General features: G+C 36.3%; 1 protein-coding gene across 1 annotated transcript in view; it reads left to right on the forward strand.

The window, feature by feature from the left end:
- Nucleotides 1–15,746: 15,746 nt before the first annotated feature.
- ncalda (neurocalcin delta a) overlaps nt 15,747–27,551 on the forward strand; it is a 39,450-nt gene continuing 27,645 nt past the window's right edge. Inside the window, exons 1-2 of the mRNA XM_053494598.1 lie at nt 15,747–15,884; nt 26,469–26,536. The gene's annotated coding sequence lies outside the window, so the exon portion shown is untranslated. The remainder of the gene's footprint in view (nt 15,885–26,468; nt 26,537–27,551) is intronic.

Genomic DNA, 27,551 nt, shown 5'->3' on the forward strand with positions numbered 1-27,551 from the left:
TCTTCCTTGATTTGCTGTCAGTCCAAACCAAAATAGTCAAAGCAGATAATTTGAGCAAGAAGTCAGTGCAGATAGTACAATTTCTCTAGACCCATAATGCAATGAAATGTGATGTTGATTCCCAAGGCCTATTAAGAAGTGAAAACACAGGTGTGATGCAGGGGAATAATATACCTGCCTCCAAATAGCGGAGGCGACCCATACAATTAAACACCTATGTACCTCAGGGAGGGCAAAATGCCTTGGCAAACAGTTTCAGTTCCTCACCTATAACACTGATCGCTTTATCTTTGGGTTTTAAAAATCCCAAAATTGTTTGTTTAACAAGCAGCAGACATTAGAGACGTGGGCCACCGAACAATTCATAATAAGCAGTTACTAAAATTCTAATAATTTTCTTCATTGCTTTATACATGAATGACTGGTGTCCTCTGATCAACATGGTCTCATCTTTGCACATTTACAGGCATTTATACATACATAAAAGGAAAGGACATATGAAAGGATAATGCAATAGTATGGAATGTGTTTAGTGGGGTTTTATTTTACATTTTTTTTTCTTTTTTTTTTTTTATACATTTTTCTCTAATTAGTGTCTTGTCAGGTTAAAATAATGACTAAATTGTACTGTAATGCATAAAAACTGGCAATTTGGAGGTTCATTAAATTTATGTTTAGTTTCTTTCCCTAAGATGCTCATTTCTCAGTTCTGATGGATCAAAGATTCTTTCAACTCGAATAGAAGTGCCAGACAAATTACATACAGTAAATATTAATGCATTTCTCCTAATGAGATTTATGGGCAGTAGTATAGAAGACAATCCACTTGGTTGAATGTATTCTAATTATAAACTTTCCTTAATTATTTAACACAGAAGAAGTTATGATGAAGATTTGTGCACAGTGCTTTTTTATTTGCAAAACTAGAATATGTTGGCATCAGAAATGTTTTAAGTGGGATAAGAAAAAGTGAGAAATTGAAGTTGGGGGAGATTAACAGTTTATAGCTGCTATGATTATGGGGATTAATTACTTTTTTGTTTTGTGGAAGTTTCACCGAGGCACATTTATTGTATATATAACTTTAAAAAATGTCTAGGCATGGGGAGGTAGGCATGATACAAGATGAATAAAGCACTCTGGGCAGGCAAAAAAGGAATATAATCAACTCAAGGGTGACAGACCCTTGTGTCAGTCCACTACATTACAGACTATTTACCTCCAGGCGCAACCAAACACTATTTTCTTCTCACTCACTCCAGGGAGGCCTGGAGCCTGGATGAACGAGGTGCTGTTCATCACAGTGTACAAGCATGCACACCCACACAAACCCACACACTATAGCCTAATATGCAGGTGTTTGGGTTATGGGAGAAAACTAAAGTACCCAGAGGAAACCCACCAAGCCTGGGACAAACATGAAAACTCCATGCACACAGGCCCCAAGGTTGGAATTTCAACCCTTCGATCCAGGAGATGCAAGGCCACAGTGTTAACCACTATGCCACCCATTTTGTTATTTATTATTGAATACTCTGCGCACTCATTTTGAGAAATTTTGTTAACATCAATGGCATATTTGAACATTTCTGTTACCTATTCCGTTAGTATGAATTGTGTTATCTCAGTATTCGCTGTGTGACCTTCATTTTGCCGTGTAGTCCCGCTCCATTATCCACACTGGAGTTTCTATTCAGGTGACAATTGTTCAGAGAGCTTTCTGTCTCCAGCTGCAGCATTGTCTTCTGCTGTTTGCATAATTGAGATGTGTTTATGTGTTGGGCTGATTGGATGAATTCATTTTACAAGGGCCACTTTCCATTAAGTGATCTGAAACTCTTTATCCCACAAAGAGCACACACTCCTACAAGGATTAGTTTGTTAACCAATATGTGGTATTATTGCTAACACTTCTCACAGCTCTCCTCACTTTCGCTCAAGCACATGGATTTTTGCTTGTGTGATATTCAACAGCTTTCTCGTTCTGCTCTGGTCTGCTGCCACTGTGCTTGGCTAATGCAACCCAGCATTAGCATAATGTTTGATGTTGAGTTTGAAGATGTTTAGGTGCTCTGGGTTTAACAACTGTGTCGAGTGTTTGTGCCCTCTATTTACTTCAGGAACAACATCAAACAATACTCAGTCACCGCAGCGCTTATGGCTGGCAATCCAAAGAACACAACTTCTTTGTGGTGTTCAGCAGGTTAGCTCTGCCATGTGGCAAGCTAAGCACAGATTAGTGTCAGAACTGTGCTTGTTTTACTTAACCGTTTGAAAGAGGTGGGGAAAAAAGAACCATTTCACTGTCTCCTCATTGCACGCAAAAAAGGAGCATCTTCGACCTAATGTGAAATTCATTCTTATACTTTATTTGTTTATCGGTTTTGCCCAGTGCTTCTTTTTCTTCTTTTCTTCTTAGGGGCAGATAAAAGAGCCATCTCATACGTGGACAAGCCAGACCTGATGAATACAGAAGCAGAGAAGGAAGAGTGGGGTGGAGAGGAGAAGCGAGGGACAGAGAGGGGAAGGTGGAGATTAGAGGGGTGAAAAGAGAGAAGGAGCTCTCTGGGAGAGAGGAGATAAGAGAGAAAAGGTGAACAGGAGCACTTGTCACTGCAGATGTTAGTCTCGATTTGCTTGAGAGGGAAGAAGCACTGCAGAGAGAGAGAGAGAGAGAGAGAGAGGCTGGTATGGAATGACCTAGAACACGACGCCCCACCTGATTACAGGCAAGACTATGTCGATCTGCAGAGTGTGGTAGCACTGCAATGGGTGAATTCTGCCTACTAATCTGAACTAAATATGAGTTATACTGTAGTTCTTTATTGAGTCAGCTGAGAGCTACGCAGTTCACAAAGTTCAAAATGCAGCTCCTGACATTACTATTTAATCTAGGTTTCTACATTTACATCTTTGTGTATCCATGCCTGAGTCCGTGTACTGTATGTGCACATTTCGATCAGTATACTGCCACGTTTAGTTTGACAAGCAGTCATTGTAGCACGGAGTGACAGACATGCCCTTTTGATAGGAGGAGCAGTGGAAAGGTCCTCTGCTAGAGGTTGATGTGTGTCAATCACTTATAGGAGAACACTGTCAGTGCATCTGGATCACACACACACACACACACACACACACACACACACACACACACACACACACACACACACACACACACACACACACACACACACACACACACAGATAATGCTCCAAATATCAGGTGAGAGGACAGAGTGCTGGCAGAAAGGAGATTGCTTGACCTTATTGTTTGCCTTCGTCTCGTCTTTGTTCTTTACAAATAAAGGTTTTTTAATAAACTGAAAAGGTCCTGCGCCACAGCCCAGGGAGCTGGAGAAAGGAGGCAGTGAGGTATGGCACAATGTGGCAGCACAGAAAGGAGCAGCTCATCAGAAAATAACAAAGGTGCAAGTTAAAGATAAGGCGGCTGTCCGAGATTAATCCTGACGCCTTGATTGTTTTCTTTAATACCAGTCTTTCCACAGCAAGCGATAAGTTTGCTGAGTAATTTAGTTTTTTTTGTTTTTTTTTGAAGGAGCGAAGGGATGGTGCAGGGAATAATATTCAGGTGTGCCTGGTAATTGATTTTCTCTTTTTTTTTTTTTGCTCTCTTGCTCATGCTTTTGGTGAAATAAAAAGAAAGGCAAAGTGCTTTTTGTTCCACTTTCTTCTTTTCTTTTTTTTTCTTTTTTTTTTTTTTTTTACACTGCTCACATTTCCCCTCAAGGATTAATAAATGTGCTTTATTCAAGACTTTAAAAGAGAGCTCGTTCCTGTAAAAGCTCCTTTATGTAGGCCAGTGAATGCTTAATACTGATTTTAAATCAGAGAATGGCAGGCTACTGACATATTTGCCTGATATAAATTTAGGTAAAATATAATAATAGATTGATGTACAGTATGCAAAGTTGATAATAGATTCCTGAGCTTTCATTCAAACTCAAACCTGTAAGGTGTATATAAGGCAGGACAAATGTGGCCCAGTGAGGTGACGATGTTGGTCTTTAAATTATCCCCCAGCTTTATATAATTCTTTACATATGTTTTGTCTGACTGTAGAAAATGAGTATTTGATATGCAGAAGAAATGAATATTGACATTTATGTTGGAAAAAGACTTTATTTTGCCAGAGAATTAAAAAGCATATTTTAATTTTACTGTGCATAATGTATACATAATGAATAGTCTAAACTAATACTCATGACTGATAGTACTATTGTAATGTACTGTTTTAACTTTTTCATGCAAGATTTTGCACAATAGTCTTGTACTGTATATATTGTGCAATTTACTGGAGAGTACCTAACCATGTTCAATATACCTATAAAAGGTTTATAATATTTAGGACCAAATTAATGATGCTGTCTCTGCTGCCCTTCCCACCTCTATATTTCACATAAACTATACTATATATTTGCAAATGAACAAACTATATATTTTATTTTTAAAGATCATTACACTTAGGCCTCCATTTGTGCTTTTTTTCTTTAGTAAAAGCAAAAGATGGTTGGCAGATTGGACCATGTACCACAAAGTCACCCAAATGCCCTCAATACCTTTGTTGTAAGTAGGTCTCGGACCTTATATGAACACATTAAGATTACCTGCAGGAGAATGAAAAAGACATTTTGGAGAGGAGGAAAGGCTAACGAAATCGATATTGGACAGTATCTATTGTGCACAGCATCATTCTGTAGCCCAGTATAGCCAGTGGTGATGATAAGATTAAATTCCCTGTAGTCCACTAAATGCTGCTTTCTCTATTGTCACCTTTTACACTACAATATTGCAGATTGCACGTACAATAAGAAATGGCAAAAACAATATGTTTGCTTTGAAGTGTGACTAATCCACAAACTGCTTTCACTTGTGCATTGTTCTGAACAATGATTTTGTATATGTTGTTTAATTTATAAAAGAAAGTGTTAGATGTATTGAACCTATATTTGCATGTGTTTGGGTGTATGGTAGTGTTATATATTTCTTTGTTGTGCTGTGTGTGTGTGTGTGTGTGTGTGTGTGTGTGTGTGTGCGCGCGCGCGCGCGCTGGCTCTGTAAGTGTTCTACAGATGTTCTTCACTGTTTTGTTTATCACCATTCATTTCCTGACTTCCTGTTGCCCATTTGCAGAGCCTCACTGCAGTGTGCTTAGAGCAGATGGCAAGGGACTGAGGCACCGTTGCAGTAGAAACAGTGTTTAATTGCTTTAAGTAAATCGATATGAAGCAGCGGCGCCCAGCGATTCCACACTGCATCAGACCCTCACTGCAATTACTTCATTGATTGGCCAAAACTAATTGAAGGAGTCATTACTGAAAAGTGCACAAGGGCACAGAGTTCATCTATAAACGATGACAATTTTGCTGTCAAATCAAATTACCCGTAGTGCACATGAAAAATAGAAACAATAGGATAGAATATTTTTGTAGCTAAAAAGGTCTCTTCTAGATAGATATATATGAAGGTAATATTATTTTTCAGAAGCTGAGATGCATATTTTAGCTAGATAAAAAAGGTACAGAGGGTGTACTAGTGGAAACACCAGCGAGAATGTGTTTCATGCTGATATTGTGCTTAAATAAAGAATACAGTTAACACACAGAAACCGTACATTTTCAACATAAATAAACATATGAAGGAAGGAATTTGTTTTAAAGTGTCTTTAGCATGTCACATGTGTGACTAGGTCACTTTTTGCTGGTTCTTTGGCTTTATTGGGTTATTTGTGGTATCCACTCAAATCACAAATCAGTATAAATAATTCGTTTTAATATGAATAAAGCATGAGGGTTGCATTAATGTCTACTTTTATTCACTTTTATTAATATAGTTAAACTAACTAAAGGAGTTTGTTTAAGGCTAGTGTTGATCTTATGTGGGTACCTTTGAGTTCTCAAATCTTACTTGACCAAGGTTCATTTTTTTGTCAGTGTAAATTGTGAAGATTGTGAAGGCAGCAGCCGTTGCCTTGAATTCATAATATTCCATGAGTTTCAGTTTAAAAGTGACCTTTCTCGGTCTCCCCACTGAGGCATGTCCCCTCAAAGAATAATAAGGGCACCAGACACATTAATTAGGCCCTCTATTTAGATAAATGTCTGTGAGCAAATGTGGGGCTGTTGGTAATATTTCACAGAAATAATAATTCAATTCATTTTTTTCATTTGGGGAAAATGGCACATCTATATTAGTATGTACAATTTCTTCTTCACTCTGTCTGCTTTTTTTCCTTCATGGTCACATTTACTTATTTTCTGTTCTCACATTGCTCCCCTCTGCTACACTGATTGGGTCAAATTGGCATCTGGAGAGAAGACTCTGGAAATGACTGTTAATTAAATAGCTGACAGTTTTCTTGCTGCTTTGTGACATGTGTGCGTGTATGTGTGTGTTTATGTGTACCTGCCACATGCCCTGACCTCAATCATACAGGTAACTGCTTTAAATCTGTCAGCAAACACAACCAGATGTGACATTGTATTCTGAACTACCTCATACACCACTTAGCATCACACCCTATACTTTATTCAAGGTATGAAAAAAGTCTGATAATTACAGCTTAACACCCACAGTTAAACACTGAATTGATTGTTATTCTATAAATATCATTTATAATTTATATTAATTAACTAAGAAACTAGAATTACCTCTGAACACACAATTTACTGCCCAGATGAAAAAATTTGATGTTGTCACACTAAACCTTACAGAATGTGGTTCTTATCTATCATTCATTTATTACATATACTGTACGTGTGTATGATGCATAATATTATATATTATTTTATAATATTGCATATTAAAATAAACTATCACCTAAAGTCATACTTGTTCTTCTCATGTTTCTGTTAAACCTAAATAATTTATCCTAGTGATCCTAATAGTGTTCCTGGTTATGGTCGCAGTGGATTTAGAACCTGAAACACTGGAAAAAAGTTTCAACTACCCTCTGGATGAGACTCCACACATCTGTTTATTGCATGGCACCATTCACAGACACACATTACACAGTTTAAGTAAATTCAACTCCATTTTATTTGTATAGCACTTTTAACAGTGATCATTGTCGTAAAACAGCTTCACGGATCAAAAAAAAATAATGGCAATGAGTATGAAATGTGTGATAAAATAAGTATTAATCAAAATGATCAAATTGTCCCTGATGTGCAAGATGAGACAGCAATCGGAAGAAAGCTGGAGGAGAACCAGACCCATCATCATTTGGTTGACATTGAACTTCTAGCTGTGTAACACTCAGTATGGCTACAAATCAATTCCTGCCATTCGTTATTAGCACCCAAAGGGAAATTACTATAGTCAGTCCACTTCTATGAGAAAACCAAGAGCACTTGGGTAAAAGACATACGTAAGGGAATATGAGAAAGATCTCTGGAACTGTGAGCCAGCAACATGTCTTTCTCTCTCTCTCTCTCTCTCTCTGTGTGTGTGTGTGTGTGTGTGTGTGTGTGTGTGTGTGTGTGTGTGTGTGTGTGTGTGTGTGTGTGTGAGAAAATAGTATATTCAGCAATGATTAACTAATATGGCATATTGCCCCCTAATCACCAACCTGATGATAATGCTGTTGTGTTCTGTTATACTTGTAAAAATATTGTTTATTAAGGCATAAGGTCATAATATTAGATTAAGTGGAAAAACACAAACATTCATGCATACTGATAGACATACACACACACACACACACACACACACACACACACACACAAACACGCATACACACACCACCCGGTTAGGACCTCTCTTTGGCTCTGTGCCTAGTGAGTGTAATTTGGATGAGTGCTGCTTGCTTGCCTTTGGGCTCATTAACAACAATATAAACAGTAATTACAGTGATCGCCTAATTAATTCATTAAAAACTGAAGGAAAAAAGAAAAGTGCTGTATAGTTAAGAAGCGCAAGCAAATCTTTTTCAAAGATAATAATTTTAGGATAAAGCTATCAGCATAATTAGTGATTGCATGTACAAAAATGCAATTTCGATAATTAAAAGTGTTTTTTGTGTGTATTCTTTCCTTCTATTGTTAGACTTTGTGAGGTCTTCTTTCCCATGTGAATAATTACTCATATTCTGATCCTTTTCTGACTGAGATCCACCACCAGATAAATGAAATAAATAAATCTTTAAATAATTTCTTTTATTTTGGAAATAATATTTGTGCCTGTTTCAGTTTGACGGGAGGAGGGGGAGGTTTGACTCTGGCTATAGATGAACAAGACCATAAAATCACTTCATTATTTGTCTTAATTAGTTTAATTAGTCATTTGTTGTAAGTTAAAAAGGATTAACACCCAACAGTAAAGAGGATGATTGGTTGTGGTCTTAGAGATGTATGGAAATGATCACAGTTCAACTGAGGTGAAATTGGATTTAGGATACCACTGTTGTTACATGATAATTTGATGGAAAAACTTGACATCAATTAACATCAATTAATAGCACAGATGTCTTTTTTATTTTTATTTATTTAGCATTATTTAAAATAATTATATTATAGTATATATCTACTTTGTAATAAGTAGTAAGTACTCAGTAATAAATTGATACATTTAAATTATAATGTGCAATCTTTTAGACTGCTTAATCTATTTCAGGATGCATTATTCAACTATTTAAAAATATTAACAAAATACAAAAAAATATATATTTTGAAGAAATAGCAGTATCAACAATAAAAAGGCCGCTAAAGGATTTATGCAGCCAATACACTTTTGGGGAGACTGGCAGAGCTCACAAACTCCATTTTGACTGAACTTCCAAAATGTTCTCTTTTCTCTTTTAAGGAATGATCTAAGCACAGTTGTTCAATCCCTTTTCAGATATTAAGAACTTGGGTTATATATTTGATTTAAAAGATCATCAGATTTTTTTCGTTATTTCTGAACTGACAAATGTTATACATTTTCTAGTTCCAACATTTTACATCAGAATAAGTAAGTGATACATTAACAATGAAAGGAGAAAGCTGGTCATGCTTTGCACTGGGAAACAACTGAATTAGGTGGGCCTCATGTAGACAGAGGAGCGGCTATGCCAGCTGACTGGGTGCCAGGGATGGAAACTTCCCTCAATTAACACGAATTACTGACAGTCTGCCAACTATCAATGCCTGGCATCAGCTTTAAGACTAGCAGCCAAGCAGAGAAAGAGGTGGAAGTCCGGTGCAGCAGGGAGGATGTGTACGCTTCCACAAGGCATTAACCCCAGTGTTAATGTTTGTGTGTTTGTGTGTGTTTGTCTTCATCTAGCAGGGAAGGTTTTTAAGAATTATTATTATTCATTCATTCATCTTTTATACCGCCTATCTTGTACAGTGTCACAGGAAACCTGAAGCCTATCCCAAAAGACCTCGGGCACTAGATGCCAGTTCACTGGACACACAATCACACACTATGGTCAATTTTGGGAATGTCAATTAGTCTGTATGTCTTTGGACTGTGGGAAAAAACTACAGAACCCTTAGGAAAACACCAAACTGAGGGAGAACATAGAAACTCCATACACACAGACCCAATGCGGGAATCAAATCCTGGACCCTGGAGGTACAAGACTACAGTGCTAACCACTACACCACTGTGCTGGGGTCTTAATTTTAAAGCTCATTTCCAAAAACTATATGTTTCTATACTGAAAGCTACACTTACTTTTTTTCTGTAGTTGGAAAACATCCATGCTATTCCGTTTAGCTATTTTTTATACCAGTTGTAAAGGCAAAGCATGTACATGGAGTTAAGTAATGATTCACCTAAAAGCAAGATCAGACGAATTCTACAGCAAGCCTCCTTTTAAATCTGCTAATGGAGAAGGAAGTAAAGCTTTAAAAAAAATGTCCCTACTTCTGACATATTCAGTCACTATAAGTGCCAGTAGCCACCTGAAATAAGAGGCCAGTTCTATTTTTAGCCAGGTCTCCAGTGGGCACAGCAGAATCCAGCCAAAGTTAGCCAAAGACTCAGACAGATGTAAAATCAGACAGCACATAAAGGGATTCATCTGCCCAGGAACCAAACCACAAGCTCATTCAGGTCATGCAAAAACACTTTTACTAAATGAAATTTATTTTTTGTTCAGGGTTAATGTGGAATCAAAAACTAGGCTGGGAACACTGGACATGGGGCTGTAATGTGCCCTGATTGAGATGCAAGTTCACATCTCTCTCTCTCTGTCTCTCTCTCTCTCTCTCTCTCACACACACACACACACACACACACACACGCACGCACGCACGCACACAGAGAGAGAGAGAGAGAGAGAGAGAGAGAGAGAGAGAGAAAGAGAGGATGTTCCAGAATCAGATGATGTTTACCTTGGTTCTATTCTTTTCATTTTTTGTTGTGGTTGTAAGAGGAAAAAAACAAACACAATGTGGAACACAATGATAAACCCTAAAATGACCATACAGACCTAAGAGGTAGAAGATTGTACTGAAAATTGCATGTGATATGTAATTTTTTTAGTCTACCAGTCAAAAATGTTATTAAAGAGAAAGGATCTCAATTTTACAGATAGAGTTCTGTTAAGAGTAAGATCAGGTTGGTTACTTTAGTCAAAGCCAGACAAAAATTACCACTGGTATTGAGTGGTTAAGGTTTGACAAAAGGTGTGATTTCAGCACCAAGGAGAGCAGCCCTATTGGAGGCTTAAAATGGACAGATCACAAAGTACTTGCTTTTGCATAAGTTTAAATATCAGATTTTACAACTGTAAATTGGTCTTTGAATAAAGAAAATTTTATTTAATTATTTAAAAAAAATTGTCACAGCATAAGCATTTTATTTATTTATGTATTTATTATTATTATTATTATTATTATTATTATTATTATTTTACTAAATATGACATACGAGAGTAAGGGCACCATCTGCTGGTCAGAAAATCCATCTGCATTGATAAAATTTGCTTAAAGTTTTTTTTTTTTTTTAAATAGATATAATCAAATAAATAAATCACACATGCCGATTTAAAACGAGTAATACAGAAAAGTAGGAATTTTCATTGCAATAAAAATTTTTTTTAATTAAAAACTATTTTCAAACATTGTATCAATTGATTTTTCACAGCCACTCGTGAGATAAATTAAACAGCAACATTACTTTAAATACCTTTTTAACATCTATTTCATCACATCATCTTTACAACATCTATTTTTTCTTTTTTGCCCAAGCCATCTGTTCATTTGCAATCTTCTATATTTCTTGTATTAGTTTTTTAAATAGGCTTGAAAGGTATTCCCATTTTGTTGTGCTTTTTTGGGGTATACAGTTAATTTCCATTAGCTTTTACTGTGTTAAAATATATGCAACATAATAATCTATGATGACAAAGCAAGACATGTTTTAGACCTTTTATTGAATTTATTAAAAACCAGGGGCTAAAATATCTCATTTTAAATAATTGGTTCAAACTTTGAATAGGGCATTTTTAATTTAGCTTAAAGGGAATCCTAAATTTAAATTCCATGAGTACCCATGCCTGATGATGGCAATTCACAACTGGTCTCCTTCAACTTGATTAAGATTTTGCTTTTTGGTATACATTGGTATAACTATATTACAATATCTATGCTATTTTTTTTTTGTTTGTGCTCCACACTGAAGCCATTTTGTTTTAAAGGTCCCAGGTCTCAGTCTGTTAAATTTCCAGCTGATTTACCTCTCAGATAATAAATCTTTCCACACTTCAGACTGGCTTGATTTCAATCTCTGAACACAGTTTCACTGTTCATGGGAATGAGTCATGGATGAGCCACACCCAGCAGAGATCAGCAGACCTTAAAAAGCTGAGTAACAAGCTGGGAGGTACGGGTATTTTCTTATATGAGGTCACATTAGGAGAAAAAAAATCGAACTGGCTTGTTTAAAGCTCACCAATTTGGCAACTTAAACAAGTTAATATACTGTAAGTCTTAGAGGTCTCAAATGTATATGTAACTTTTCAGTCTAAAATAAAGCTCCTGTCATGAATTCTGGCATGCTTAAGTTCTTTTGTTTACTCCTTTTTTTAAAAACATACAATTTCAGATCCATCCTAAAACTGACATTTCTTTTTTGAGCCAATCAGAACACAGAACCCAAAAATGGATTTAAAAAAATAACACCCTTAAAACATACTCATTTTGAGGATATTGCAAGGCATTTCCCACTTGTTTTGGGTGTTTTTTTCTGATTAAATTAGTTTTTAGTAGAAACCTATTTATAACAGTCTTTCAAGCCAAACAGCTACTTTTGCTTATGCAGATTAAGTTATGATAGTAGAAACTTATTTTATTTCTCTATATAATCCCCTGATAATGCACTTATCCCAGAGATTTACTAGTGCTTGTATACTATTAAGGTAGAACATTTTTTTTTTTGTATAACGTCACGTCTGAAATGCTGCCCTTCCAGGAACTCCTTTATTGTCCCAAACATGTGGAAATGGCTTGGAGCAAGGTCAGGACCTACAGGGATGTATTAATAACTCCAAGCCAAGTTTGTGTAAAGTGCAGTTGATGTTGCTGGATGATTGTGTGTATAGTTTCCACAAACAGATGTCTTTCCTACAAGTTATCTGTCGATTTTCAAGAATCAGGAGTTCCACTTGTTAAATGTTCACGTGAAAAACTGCAGTAAGATCTGAGCCATCTAAGCTAGGATCATCATAAGATAAGAGAAAAATAATAATAAAATAAGATATACCTTTATTCATCCCACAGTGGGGAAATTTCTTTGTTACAGCAGCAAAAGAAATGTGCAAATATAAAGAAGGCACAAAACTGTGTATAAACACAAAAGAAAAAGAAAAAGAAAAACAATGCAATAGGTACACTTTCAAACAATTTGCACCAGTTAATAATATCGCACAGTTTAAAATGGTATTATTGCACAGTTAATATTGCATATTTATTTCAACATTTATGCAATTCATTCAAAGTCATTCATTCTTTAAAACATTGCATCATTCAAATGTTTTATTGCGACTAAGATTCTCATCACTATACTTTGCTTTAAACCAGGAACATTAAAATCACTTATATTTTGGGTTCCCCTTGCACCACTGGGGCAGCCCTGGCCCTGTAAGGCGTGGCTCTGCAGAGCCTCTGGGCGCGTGCTGATTCATCTGGAGCCAGGACGTTGGCAGTAGATTATTTTGCTCATGGGGTTGTACGTCCGTGGATTGGACTTATTTGTCAAGGGCATGGGTGCTTGATCAGATTGGGACTTGGTGGTCTCTTGTGCTTTTTTATAAACCCCTACAGTAGCATTTTAAGGCAAGGCAAGTTTATTTGTACAGCAAATGTCATACACAATGGTTATTTAAAGTGCTTTACATAAAAGAAAAGAAAATAATCATAAAATGAAATAAAGGATAATAGCAATAAAACTTATTAATGAAAACCTTTAAACTTTTTTACACACACATGCACTGTTATATTGAGCTATCCTATCTGTATTACCTGAAATCTCTTGAGATCACATGTGCCATACTGAAGAATGAAACCAAAGACCTGTCTTTGTCCCTTTCGTGGCTCTACAACCCTGAGATTATAGGAATAAAACATCTGTGAAGGACGATTCCTGACTGCAACCCTGCAGTCGACACAAAGGCAACAGCAGAGGTGTGTCTGGCAGCAGTTTCTAGCAGATGAGCTAACTTGTTGAACTATTTATCGTCTACCCATCCATCATAATTAGACTGTACAGTATATCCCGTTTTCATTTCTGGTGATTATCACATGCATATATATAATCCACCAGTAGATGGCAGCAAGATCATTGGTTTATTTTAACATTGTGACATTTGATAACAGTAACGGCCTACCTGACCTGGTCAGGTTACTGAAGAATGAATGAATGAATGAATGAATGAATATAACACTACTGTATATAGGCTGATTGAATGTAGCAAAAAGATGAAAAGGAAATTCAGAACGCACACTGTGACCCTACACAAAATAAGCAACATTGGAAATGGTTGTATGGATTAGTATAAATGTTGTCTATTTCTCTAATGTAAAGCAATAAAAATAGACGATTGTTAGCTTAAAAACAAGAGAAAACTAAAATTTTATTATTTACACTATCCTTATCTACAGTTCATTAAAATACTGTGCATTTACATACAGGTGTCTTCACCTGAAATATACAATAAACTGCTGTTATGTTTTACAAACTCAATACATACCCTGACTTATAATCGTCCTATAATAGGATTATAATAATCCTGTCTTGTTTATGTAGTGATTGAAGTGTTTTGTTGTTGTTTGTGTATAATTTCAAAATAAATACAGTACTCCAGTTACTAACAAAATAAATTTTAGATATGATTCACTTGGATTTTTGTAGATGGAAAGACAATAAATAGGCATCAACTGTACAAGGTTATTGTAACTGAAAATAAAAAGTATTGTTTAACGTTGTAGCTCTCGCAACACCAATACAGACATTACTGTTTTCAGACATCTATGTAAGCTGGTTGTGTGAAGGATATAAAATTATAAACCTTTACTAGCTTTATTTCTAACGGAAATACAATTTAGAACACTGCCCTGGTGTAAACATTAGCTAAATCAGATCATTTTGAGTTACAATATGTGCAAAGTCACAGCCTTTTTCAATCACTTGGATAAGACACACATCTATCTTCCTCGTTGTATTTCTGTTGGACATATCCTGGTGCCCCGCTTCTCGTTGAAGATCTCTTTGCATGGAGGCCCATGTGGTCTTCTTGGGATGCATGTGGTGACTGGAGATGGTTCCACTTTGCTATTAAGATGGTCTTGGACTCAGCTAATACAGACAGATTTTCTTTGATGGCTTGTGACTGCAGTTGCTCATTAGCTAGGACTGAAATTACCACAAACAGTTTTGTACCTGTAATGAAAGTGGACTCCATACTAACTTAAACAACTCCTTTTATGCTAAACTTTTGGTTGTACTTATCTGACAACTTCTCTGCTATCCATTATCACTAAAATGAGAATGAGCCCTTTTTGAGTCTGGCTCTTTAAAACATTTCTTCCTATTTTCATCTCTGGGAGTTTTTCCCTTGGCACCGTTCCCCTTAGCTTGCTTATTAGGACCAATCTGTTTATTTTGATTTATACATATTATCTCACACATTTTATACTCATACTTATACTTGTCTATACAGCTTTATTCTGTATACAGGGTCGCGGTGGCTCTGGAGTCCAGAGGTGGCTCCCAGGAGACTTAGGGCAAGAGGCGGGTACACCACAGATGGGGTGGCAATCCATAACAGCGCACACACATACACACATTATGGGCAATTTGGGAATACCTGGAGAAAACCCACCAAGCACAGGGAGAACATGCACACAGACCTAAGGTGGGATCCGAGGTAGGAACATGCAAACTCCATACACACAGACTCGAGGCAAGAATCGAACGGACCCTGGAGGTGCACCATACCATCCACATTGCATATTCATTTGACAATGACAATGACCATTTGTTAAATAAACAATATAAATAAAACAGAATTTAATTTAATTGAATTGTAGAGAAACTTTGCTTTATCAGAAATTTTACATGTAGTTAAACATTTTCTTTTTGCATTATAAAGCACAACTCAAACAACTCATTCTTTCTGCATTCTAATGCACATATAAGGGCATTTAAAGGTGAGGAGAAAAACACCCCAGTCTGGCTGCAGGAGGCGTACATGGCGCGCGCGGTGACGTCACGAGCCTTTCCTAGCACCGTTCGGCAGCGCCGCGTACAGGAACTGCAGTTTTCCTGCTAATTTCGTCTTACTTTTTCTTTTTTTTCACACGTTGCTATTTTTCTCGGTTATAACACCTACAAGCGTACAGGGTGTCCTATCCATCTGAGAAGGTTTCTACCAGGTGAGTTCGCTTTCTCTGAGCTTCGTCACAAACGACACAAACTTTGTTGTTCCGCTGTTTGGCTAAGTTATGTGCTAACTGCAAACAGGAGATGTTTGGTGCAACATGTTGCTTGTGCACGGTGCGGTTAGCTCGCTGGCTATCAAAGTGTCCTGGGAGTCTGTTACAGAGAGACCGCTGTGGTTGGGTTTAACATTGTATTTTATGTTGGAGCAGTGTAGGCGTTTTTTAAGTATATTGATTATGTACATGTAGTAGTTAGTTAGCTTGCTGGCTAATCATTAATGGGAAGTTCAGTCGAGGTAACAAATTAGCGATAATTAACTCACACCGAGCTTTAGTGAGCAGTTTTGATTCAGACAGCTCGATGTGTTTATCACTCTCATCGAGTTCGTGTTGGTTTAAACCACAGACGGCAGCTAACGGTGTTTAACCGAAACCGCTTCACACTGAAGTTAGCTTTAAATAATTCATGAAGTGCCCAAGCTGTTTAACTTACTAACTCGGTCTTCTGCTCAGCATTTTAATAACGCAAGCACTTTCATAAGATGGTTGAAAGATCTGTGTTCATGTTGTGCATCAGTGATCTTGCATCTGATTCTTCTTCAGATCAGCTCAGGTGTTGTGCCTGTTTTTATAGCACCATGTAGAGCTGTGCTTTAACTTCATCTTGCTTTACCAGTCTCTTATTGATGCACTGCCTGGCCACACACACACACACACACACACACACACACACTATGATTTCACTTGGTAGCTTTGATTACAGCACACAGTGTGGTCGTCAGTTTATTCATGATAATGATTTCCTCATGCTTCCACTTTTTTTTAGTTTAAGTCCTGGAATATACTGTCTGGTGCCCTCAGAGAAGAAAACTCAATTGAAGTGATAACCTGGTCATTCACTACATTCAGGTCTTCAGCTGACTTCCTTTTATTGCCACATAAAATTCCTGATTTTAGATCTGACAAGCTGAAGCAACCCCACATCATAACACTGCCTCCAGAGGTGTGTACAGTGGGCACTATGCATGATGGGTGCATGATGGCTACTCTGGTGTAGATGGTCATCGCACCACATGACCTTACATGCCTCCGAATTCCAATCTTTATGCTCTCTAGCAATATCAGTCATTCAGATTAGTCTCACTAGCAAGTGATTTTTATTTATTTATTTATTTATTTATTTATTTATTTTACGATCACCACAGCTTTTAGTCCAAATCTTGTGTTCTTATCACCTTGTGTGGATGTGGAAATAATTTTACTTTCACAATTGAACATAGCTATGGTTTCAAGTTTTAAAAAAAGAAAAAAATATATTTTACCTCGCAACTTTACAGTGTTCTCCATTCACATTTTTTTTCTTCCTGATCACATTTTGTCCACAAAGTTGGCGGTTTTAATACAAAAGTAAAAATAAAACAAATTAACCTCGGCAGACAAAGCATACTGTATACGTACTACAGAACCCGTATTTCAAGATCTTGCTCGTTTATCGTGTTCATTTAAAAACTTTTTACAAATTTATTTAAAAATTTTGCTCGTCTTGCAGAACACTCGCAGACCAAGTTAGTCACAATCCAAGGCTTCACTTTATTGATAATGTGCTGAAGGATTATTAAACCTAGTACTAGTAATTAAAAGTCTAATTAATTGTTTTCTTTGCTTGATACAGCCCAGTAATTACAACCTTCTGAAATGGTCACCTTTTTTGGGCAGGCAGTGTATATAACCCTAGTAGTCACTTTGATCCTTTTTTAAAAAAAGATATTGTGTACATTTTATGCATTTGAAAGAAGTAGAATAGTACCAAAGTATCAAGTTCTTTGTGTTGTACAAAGTACCACATAGTATTAGAATAAAAGTAAAGATAAGTTTTTGATAAATGACTCAAGTAACTCATAAAGAAATGACTTTTAAAAGGACGTTTTATCATATCTACAGCTGTGTTATTGGACAATTCCATGCAAAGATCAACCTTAGAATGGAAAACGGAAGGAGGCATAATCCATAGTTTTCTTACAAAACCATTTTAACTACTGCTTTTGTTTACAAGAGACTAAATTTTAACTTTCAATTAAACAGAAAAGTTTGAGTGTCAAAAAACACAAAACAGCATGAAAATGAGGAAAACTACAAAGAAAAAAAGGACAAGGAAAAAATGGCGCCAATATTTACAAATTATTGTAGATTGCTAGAAGACTGATTTTATTGCTGATTGAGCATTATTTTAAATGTTTTGTGCTGGTTTACTGTTCAAGAGTATTCTTTAGATAGTTAGTAGATAATGCCAGTTTATCTGAAAACAGGAAAAAACTAATTGGCAAAATATAAAACTCTACACTTTAATTTGTTCACGTCTCTGTCGTGGTACAGTTGTATGTTTTTTTTTTTTGGGGGTTTTTTTTTTTTTTTTTTTTTTGCCTTATAGATGCGTAGTTTTTAGAAAACCTGTATTTTCTCATAAACCTTACATCCGTAACACTGATAAAAATGCTGCATCTTTTCAGGATGTAAATGGTTCTTTGAATCCGAGGATGTTTGTTTTTAGCTGACGAGGTTACATTCAGTGTTATGCAAATTAATCCACTGATCCAAAGCTTGTCTATGCTCTAAGGTTAAAAAATGAATCCAAATCACAGCCATAATGCTAGAATTTTTTTTAACCAACTAACCATTTAAATGAGGAACTGGATCTTCTTTTAACACAGTGTAATGGAAGTATACCAGGTAGAATAGAGGAAGAGGTAAATCTATAGGTCTACAGCTGATTGACTAATCTGCAGATGTTTAGCAATAGGCATTTGGTTAAAACAATTAATAAAATATTGTATAATATGGTGATCTTAAGCTGTGGTCCTGGCCTTTTTAGTAAATTAACAGTCAGCACTAGGGGTGCAGCAAATAATTGATGTAGTTAGCTAAAGGTGATGATCAAATTAGCAGTCAATTCATTTAATTGTTGATTAGTTGATGTGTTTACACACTAACTTGGAATGCTCTCACTTGAAATGAACTGAAGAATATCACAACAGCAACCTCCAGAAACCTCTGTACTTAACCAAAAACATTGTGAACTCCAAAAATTGCATGGCTGCCCTTCAGTGGCTTGGGAGCACATTAGTTATGCTGGAGCATCTGAATAGGAGGCATGCTGGCTCTCTGACTGATAGTCTTGTCTCAGGAAGTTAGTTAGGTGACTAGCACACACAGTGTGTGATTTTTGCCTACTTGCCCAAAGCAAGTAAACTTTTTCTTTGGAATGCCTCTTAAAGTTGACATTCAGGCAAGTGAAAAGTAAATGTGATGGTTTATCCCATTTTTCTGCTTAAATAAATAAATAAATAAATAAAATCCATGTATGAGTGCACTCTTTTGACCAGTCAAAAGCTGTGGCACTGACTGTGTCAGCATTGATTTTAAAGACTTTAAACTTTAAATAATTGTTATATTTTGCTACCACTTAGTTTATTCTTGGTTTTATTTATTTTTTATATTAGCAGGAAATGCATAACGTTAGCATATGCATACAACAGCTATAAGCTAAAATTAAGCACCAATATTTAAATAAGACTAAAAAAAAGTAATTTCATGATTATTTGTTTCAAATATTAACAATATCAAAATGGTCTTTAGTAGGAGCTATAGTTTGTTCCTAGCTTTAGCTTAGTCTGTGCTCCTTTGGGGGGGGTTTGTTCCATATTAGCAGGAAATTTCATAGCTTAGCTATATCATGCTGCAACTTGATTGTCAAGAGGGCCGTCCACACAGAAGAGGGTTTTGATTAAAAAAAAGTGGGAGTAAGTGAGAGAAAGAGATGTTGAGATTTTACTTTTATTTTTGTTTTTAACTGCAAATTTTTTGCACTACTCTTCATTCCAGTAGGTAATGGTGTTGACCATTTATAAACTTACAAGAGTTATGGAAATAGTTTGTGCTCTCTGTAAAAAGTGTGGTATACATTTAACACTTGAAAGTGGGAATTAATTCTGAATCGAAAACTATTTTATACACTATGGCGCTACACTATTTTATAGCTGCCTGTAACAGCAAACTATTGCCTGTTGGACAAAAGCTTGATTAGAATTTTTACCCCTATTTTTGCCCTGCTTCCAGCTGTATCAGTCTTTAAAGCTTTAATTACTCATGTGAGCTGGTCACCTAGGTGTATGTAAGTAGCTAGGTCATGCATTTAAAAGAATTCATCAATACAAGTTTTTTCAGACCAAGAACACCTACAAGACAAATCTATGCAGTTTTATACAATCGGGAGCCTCCCAGAACATTTTATTTCACTGTGTTTGTGTTGGCACGTGCTATGTGCTCCTAGCTAAGCTTTCCACATGCTTAAAATGTTAGTGTTTAGACAGTTCATTTAATACAGTGTGGACCTGAGCATACAGAGCTACATTGGCGAGGTTGAACTTAAGATTCTGTGAATTGCACCTTGACTCGCATGCAAAGTCCAGACATGGAAAGTGAGTGGAAAAAAAGTGCATCACCCTGAAATGCTGTCACACCTGACGCTCACTCATACTGCTTTGCATTCCCAGCCACTAACACTCTCTATAAAAGACAAGGTTTAAACAGTAAAACGATATTCTAGCAGGATGTAAAAGTTTTAGGAAGATGCTGTAGTACTTCCCCTGGTATTCTCACAGATCCGAGCTTACAGTTGACTGGATTTGATTGACGGGTATAATCATGAAAAAAAGATCACTCATGTTGATTTGTGCCATCTGTTGGTATAGGATGTCAGTATGCAAGTAAATTATCAATCATTCCTTGTAGTATAGCCACAGTAGTATTAAGTGCAGCCTGCTTTCATTACTGGTGTGTTTAAGCCATGCACAAGCTAGGCATCAGTGAGCATTATGCAAATGTTCTTGCAGACTTAAACATGTGAGAGAGAATTGGTTGAACCAAAAAAGCTTTTTTTGTGGTATATGTATTACATAGGAAAATGTGTGTGACATTTATATGTTGGAGATGTGACCATTTTAAAACCCACAGTAGAGTGCTATACTGATGATTTTCTTTGCAACTGAATTCCACCTCATTTAGATTAATATGAGAGTTTAAATTAAATATACTGTTTAAATCAGTCTGCAGCAAATATTATTTATCTGGTGGTTTGATTCAGCAATTATGGAGCTGTGTCAGGCGTAACATGCAGATATTAATTTGAGTATGGTGCACATTTAATGCCAAACAAGTCAAGCTAGCGTGTCTTCTTCACCCCTTTTCCACCAAATTGAACCAAGTGCTAGTTCATGTCTGGTTATGGTTCCAGTTTAATAGTAAACCTCCTAAGAACTGGCATTGTTTTTCCATGGACTAGAGAGTCATTGACTGCATATGTCTGTGTATGTCTGTCTCTACTTTCTATTTGTTGAACAAATTTAATGGTGGACTAAATACACAAATGAGATTTCCAGTTACAACAACTTTGTGCTGTTGATGTTACTCTGGCTAGTTTTCTAAATAAGATTAGAGATCATTCAATAACTCCTGATCCCGTCTTGGGCTCTTAACCTAATATATGACGATCAGTAATGGTAATAGAAAAGTAACTTTTGTTGACTTAAGTAATAACTTGATTAACTTTGCCAGAACAATGCACTTGTGTTCTAGCAAAATTTTGTAATTTAACAAGGATATTTTTGTGAATTTTCCTTTTTTTCTTTTTTTCTTTCTTTTTTTTGTCAAGACCACCCCCACAAATCACAAATTAATTAAGGAAATAAAGATCATACAGACATGATGCGACACATTCATGCATTTTGCTAATTTTCTCTCGTGTTTTTTTTTTTTTTTTTTTGTAGTGACTGTGTGAACACATCATCTGCAGTCAGGATTTTACTGAGATTACTGTTGGTTTTGTCACTTCCTCTCACTGTTGAACAAGCATCCACATAATGTGAGGGCCTATGTGCTAGTTCATGTCAACACACAAGTTGGAGATTTTATTTTTAGTAGACCAAAAAGTTTTGTTATTTTTGATTCTGTTTTCTGGCTCATAAAGTTTTTTTCAATGTCATTCACAAAGACTGATTCATATTTTTATGTAAGCATAGTTTGTTTACATGGATTGCTTAATTTTGTGTAGGTATGCAAAACTGTTGATTGTTTATTGAGATGAGAGCCAACATAGCACTGATATGATTTTCTGGCTCGCTGTTGTTTTGTGTAGGTGTTAATTTTCACTTTCCTTTGCTAAAGAGAATTGGAATTGGTTTCAAAAGTTAGGCATGGTTTCCTATTAATTCAGTGTACAAAATGCAACCATTAAGTAAATACAATAAAGAAAACGGCTGACGTTTTCTTATGTTTTTTTTTTTTGCTGAGTTGTCATAAAGTTGATGGGCTGATCAGATGACCACAAACTATTTTTTGTACAGCACACTTTTACACTATAGTTTGTGGTGTTTATTAGAGAATTGCATTAAAGCCCTTAGGTACCATTCATAATTTGGCAGTTTATTTTTTTTCTGTCATGCCGTCATATCACACTCTGACTTTTTCAATTAACTGAAAATCAATAAATTGTGGCCATCAACATTGATGAATTCTAGCTCTAAACTGTGACCTAATACCACTATGGACATTTGGTGTTCAAAAATAATAAAAATTTGGTTCTTAAGTGCGTATGCACAGCTGTCAGTTGTTTGGCAGACCTGGTCGTATGCACTCATTTTCTTAGGGGCATCCGCATCTTTCAGTTTTTGAGTGTTTCTCATGATGTGTAATTGATAAAACAGGCTTGGTTTCTTCTTGATCAATGTAAGCGCTAGTCTTAGATATGGTCTTTTTTTTAGTTTGATTGCACAGCCTTCTACAGCTGATCATTAATGTGCCTTTATTCGTTTCATTCTGCCTCTTATATACTGTGTGTATGTGTGTGTTTTGTGAGTGTAAGGATAGGCTATATATGTGATCCAATCTGTGAAAACCCAGCTTATTTTCTTGTGATTAAATTTTTTTACATAAAACCATTCCACATATGATTTTATGTAGAAAAAGTTAATCATTAAAAACAAAACAAAAAAAAACTGTAAGACGGTTTTCACAGACAGGGTCACACATTTATATAGACTGAAAATAACACCACTGGTTATGTTGGTGTGAGGTCTCTGTGTTTGTTGTTGGGAATGCTGCCGGAAATGGCATTGCAATTTTGTCATTTGTAAAACATGAACGCCTGTGATTCATCAGACCACACAGAGAATAAATGTCAGAAGCCTCTGCAGTTAGTGTGCTAGCATGTGAAATGTTAGCATTCTGCTTCATCCTTCAGGCATTTACACATATGATTTTCCTTTAATGCAGACCGCCTCAGGGGCAATGTAGGTCCCTCAAGTATAAATGGCTTGTTTTCTTGGTTTATTTCTTTAGCTTATCTTGCTTTTCCTTTTTTTTTTTTGCGAAAAGACCAAAGATTGTTACCATCACCCATTTAAATGAAGAATAAAACGATCAGGTTGTGAAGGATTTTTTTCTTTATTTTACTTAAGTATTTCCTAATAATCGAGCATCTAACCAATACTGATGGGAGTAAACCGCAGTGGAATTGAAATCTGGAGCTCAAGCACTCAAGATGGTGCAAACTAAATCAGAAGTTAACAAGTAGTATTTAATATGTCTCTCTGTATATTTGTCTGGAGTTGTAACAGATCACCCACTCAGATCTGTTGGCTGAACGTAACCACAAATTCGAGATGAGTCACTCGGCCATTCATTGTTTCAGAGGCATTCGCAGCTAGTCTTCATGGTAAGGTGTAAAATGTTGCACACGGTTTGCCTTCACAGAGGAACCTGCGCTGCTAGAGCAAACATGTTAAAGCCTCCATATGCAATGAGACGGGTTTTTTCTGTCTGAGTGGGCTGAGAATCGTGACTGCTGGCTCTTGTGAGGAAGAGAAGTGAAGCACAAGTAGGCGTTTTGTAGCTCTGTAGCTCCCCCATGCAAGTATACCCACTCCTGCTAGCATCTCCACTACTGCATGCTGTAGTCTGCTGTGCATTTAAGCAAAAACCCACATTAGCACAACAGGTTTCCAAGGCGACGGGTGCACTGCTGTTTATGCTTTACCTGTGAATGGTGCTGACTTTGACAATTCATTCCTGAATCTTGACTGATTTGTTTGATTTTAAAACAGAGATCACTGCAGAAATTCACATAATTCTCAGGTGTCACACATGCTTGTTTATAATGTTTTTTTTATTCCTAAGAGTAATGATTTGCTATCATTGGAACTAAGGTGCTCAGGCCAGATCCAGTTCCAGCATCCTCAATGACGTATCTTTCCATTTATCTTCCAGACTTTTTTAAGACTGGAGATGAACGTTGTGACCCAGGTATAAAACTCTTTTAGTTGCCTGTATACATGTCATCCAGTTATACATGTAGTTGATCAATCTTTTGTTTTTGTTTGGTTAATTCATTTAATTGAATCGGGTGGTTTACAATTCAGAATTGATTCACATTTAAAAAATTGAGAAATGGTAAACCGTCACCTGGTAAATGGCCTAAAATTGACACATTTCCTACTCCACAACTTTAGCAGAAAACAGAAACCTTGTCTTTTAAATACTAGTGTTTTTGGAGAGTTCCGCTGTTTCTTTTTTGAGAGAGCGGTGGGACCTTACTGCCACCTACTGGACTGGAGTGCGGATCAAAATCAGGAACAAAAGATTTTGTCGTCTGAGACATGACATTTACTCAAGCAGCAACATGGACTTTTTAATGTTTGTTAGATTTTTTTAATAGTTCTGATTACTTAAGAACATGTAGTAAATGTTGCTGCTTTAAATAAATCAGACCATAAACATTATTGCTATGTAATCAAATATCACTATGCTCAAAAATGAGATCAGAACAACCATCTAACTACGATTCATAGCTTTAATATGCAGCAACATAAATGACCGGTTAATAAAGCTATAAGAAGGGATCTGTTGCAGAGTTCAGCCCTTTGAAGCATTTGAAAAGTAATTCAGACAGTTCTTTCGTACATCCATGTTTGTCTTTGGTTGACATGGTGTTGTGCAACCAGCATAATTTAAAAGCACTTAAATAATTCTTGTAGACAATTTTCAGACAAGAAGGATTGGATTAGACTTTTATCAAGGTAATTTTACTAAGTCCATTATTTTATTTATTTATTTGTGATGCCATGTTAGATTTTAAATGGTAGCTTCACCATTATGCACACTTTAATACTGTTACAGGTAACATAACCCTTTTGTTCCTAATCAATATAATTTATAAATAAAAATTTTTTTCATGCAAACTTCATCTTATAATAATTATACAATCTATACTTTTTTTGTACATCAAAGTATAAGCAATTTGTGATCCCAAGATTTAGGTGGATTAGGTGGATTTATCAAAATTTGCTTTGTTTCTCACTATTCTTTGAATGTCGTCACACCTACCAAGATAAGAACTAATCGAAATGTTTCTTTACTATATCAGTATAATGGTAAAACTATTTTAAAAAATTACTTTTGAAAATTCAGAACACTTATATGGATTATATACTGTGCAGTCACCATGCACTTTGTTAGAAAAGACTTATACAGACTTATTCATGCAGACATCTGCTTAGCCAATCATCTAGCAGCAGTGCATAAAAGATATCTATGAGCAGCTTCTGGTTACGTTTACATCAATCATCAGAATGGGTGAAAAATATGTGATCTCCAAGGCTTTAACCATGGCCCGAATGTTGGTGCCATACAGACTGGTTTGAGTTTTTCTATAGCTGTTGATCTCTTGGGATTTTTTTTTTTTTTTTTAACATGCAAAAGTCTTTAGAGTTTATTTAGAATTGTGCAATAAAGCAAAACATCTAGTGAGCAGCAGTTATGTGGACGGAAATTCCTTTTTGATGGGAGAGGGAGAGCTCACTGGAGAATAGCCAGATTGGTCTAAACTGACAGAAAGGCAAAGGAACTCAGATAAGAACTCAGAAAAAAAAAAAATTGTTCAGAAAAAACATTTCAGAAGGCAGGTCAAACTTTAAGGCAGATGAGCTACAGCAGCAAAAGCATACATGATGTTCCACTTCTGTTACCCAAGAACTGAAAGCTGAGGCTGTGGTGGGTACAGATTCACTAAAACTGGACAAACTATGATCAATCTTCATTTCTACTGTGACATACTCATAGTAGGGACAGAATTTGATGCCAGGAGCATAATTCCACAAACCCAGCCTCATTGCGTTGACAGTTCGGCTGGTTTATTTGAGTATTATAGTTATTTACCACAATTCTCCTTTCTTATAATGGTTTCTTCCAGCATAACGCACCATGATGTAAAGCAAAACTTGTTCCAATCTAGTTTCATGAACATGACCATGAATTCTCTGTTCTTCAGTGGCCTTCAGTCATTGCATCTGAATGTAATAGAACACCTTGGCAGATATTCCTTTTGGCACTCTTGTGTAATAAGGTCTGTGTTGCGTTTTCCTGGCCTTTTGTGAACTCCATCCTGTAGGACTGCAGTAATGACAAGGACTTCAACACAAGAGTTATTTTAAGTCTAAGTCTAACAGGCTCATCTTTTTTCTTCTGCAGATTAGCTGGCTCTGGGCTTTTCTCTCACAACAGTGGGGAACTTCACAGACGTCCAGCCAACTCCTGATGTGAGTACTAAATGGGGTTTGTGTAAACTTTTGTGTATACGGTGTGCTTATTAAATCATAGATTTCTTTTAAATATGTTGCATAATAACACTACAGTGCCTTCTATTACATTAAATAAATGTTTCCCAACCTTTTACAGGGTTATACAGGTTGTAGCCACATATTATATGGAAAATAATATATGGCATGCTCCTTTTATTTTCCATTTTGTTGTGTTGTGTGACCTGACCCATGACTCGGGAGCACAGCTAACTGTAGTGTCTGCTCTTGTTCCCATGACTCACTGGCAAAGGGAGATCTCTGGCCAGAGATTCCCATGCTCTGACATACACTTCGACTCTGACCACTCACACACTTGTGTGTATGTGAGAGTGCTCTCATATAGATGCACTCATTGCGAATTGTAATATTTGCTTCCAGATAATAAAAATGTCAACAAATGTAAGTAATTTGATAAAGGTTTATGGACTGAACAGCATAACAGGAAAAGGATACAATGCGCTTATTACCACAGAAATCTCTGGTCGCAGTCTGTTCTCTTATTTACAAGAGGCGGTCATAAAATTGTCATTATTGCTAAAAAAAAAGAAATAATGTAATAACATTGGAGGTTGGTTATGAGCTTAGTCCTTCTCTACATATCCTTCACCTAAGGTGACGCACTAATCCAAATGATGGATGAGCCTCGTGGAGTCTTTAAAGAAGACTTATTTTTGTCTCTTGAGGGAAAAGTTCCACCTCTGTAATCACCTCTCCGTCTTTGAAACACCAGCCATGAAGTAATTTTTTCAAGTGATTTAAGAGATGTGAGGTCGGGGGAGTGGAGGGGATGAGGCAGAATTTCATACCGTTTCTTATTGTTTCGTGAGCTAAATAGTCTGGCGCGTTGTCATTATGAAGGCATGAAATTTTTCAGCAAGGTGCGCCATTTTTGTTTTGACCCTCTAGTACCATCGTGCGGAACTATAAACAAGAAGAAATGTTCATAAATATTTTCATTTCCGGAGACATTATT

The sequence above is a fragment of the Clarias gariepinus genome, chromosome 4 (assembly GCF_024256425.1).
Source record: "Clarias gariepinus isolate MV-2021 ecotype Netherlands chromosome 4, CGAR_prim_01v2, whole genome shotgun sequence".
NCBI lineage: Eukaryota > Metazoa > Chordata > Actinopteri > Siluriformes > Clariidae > Clarias > Clarias gariepinus.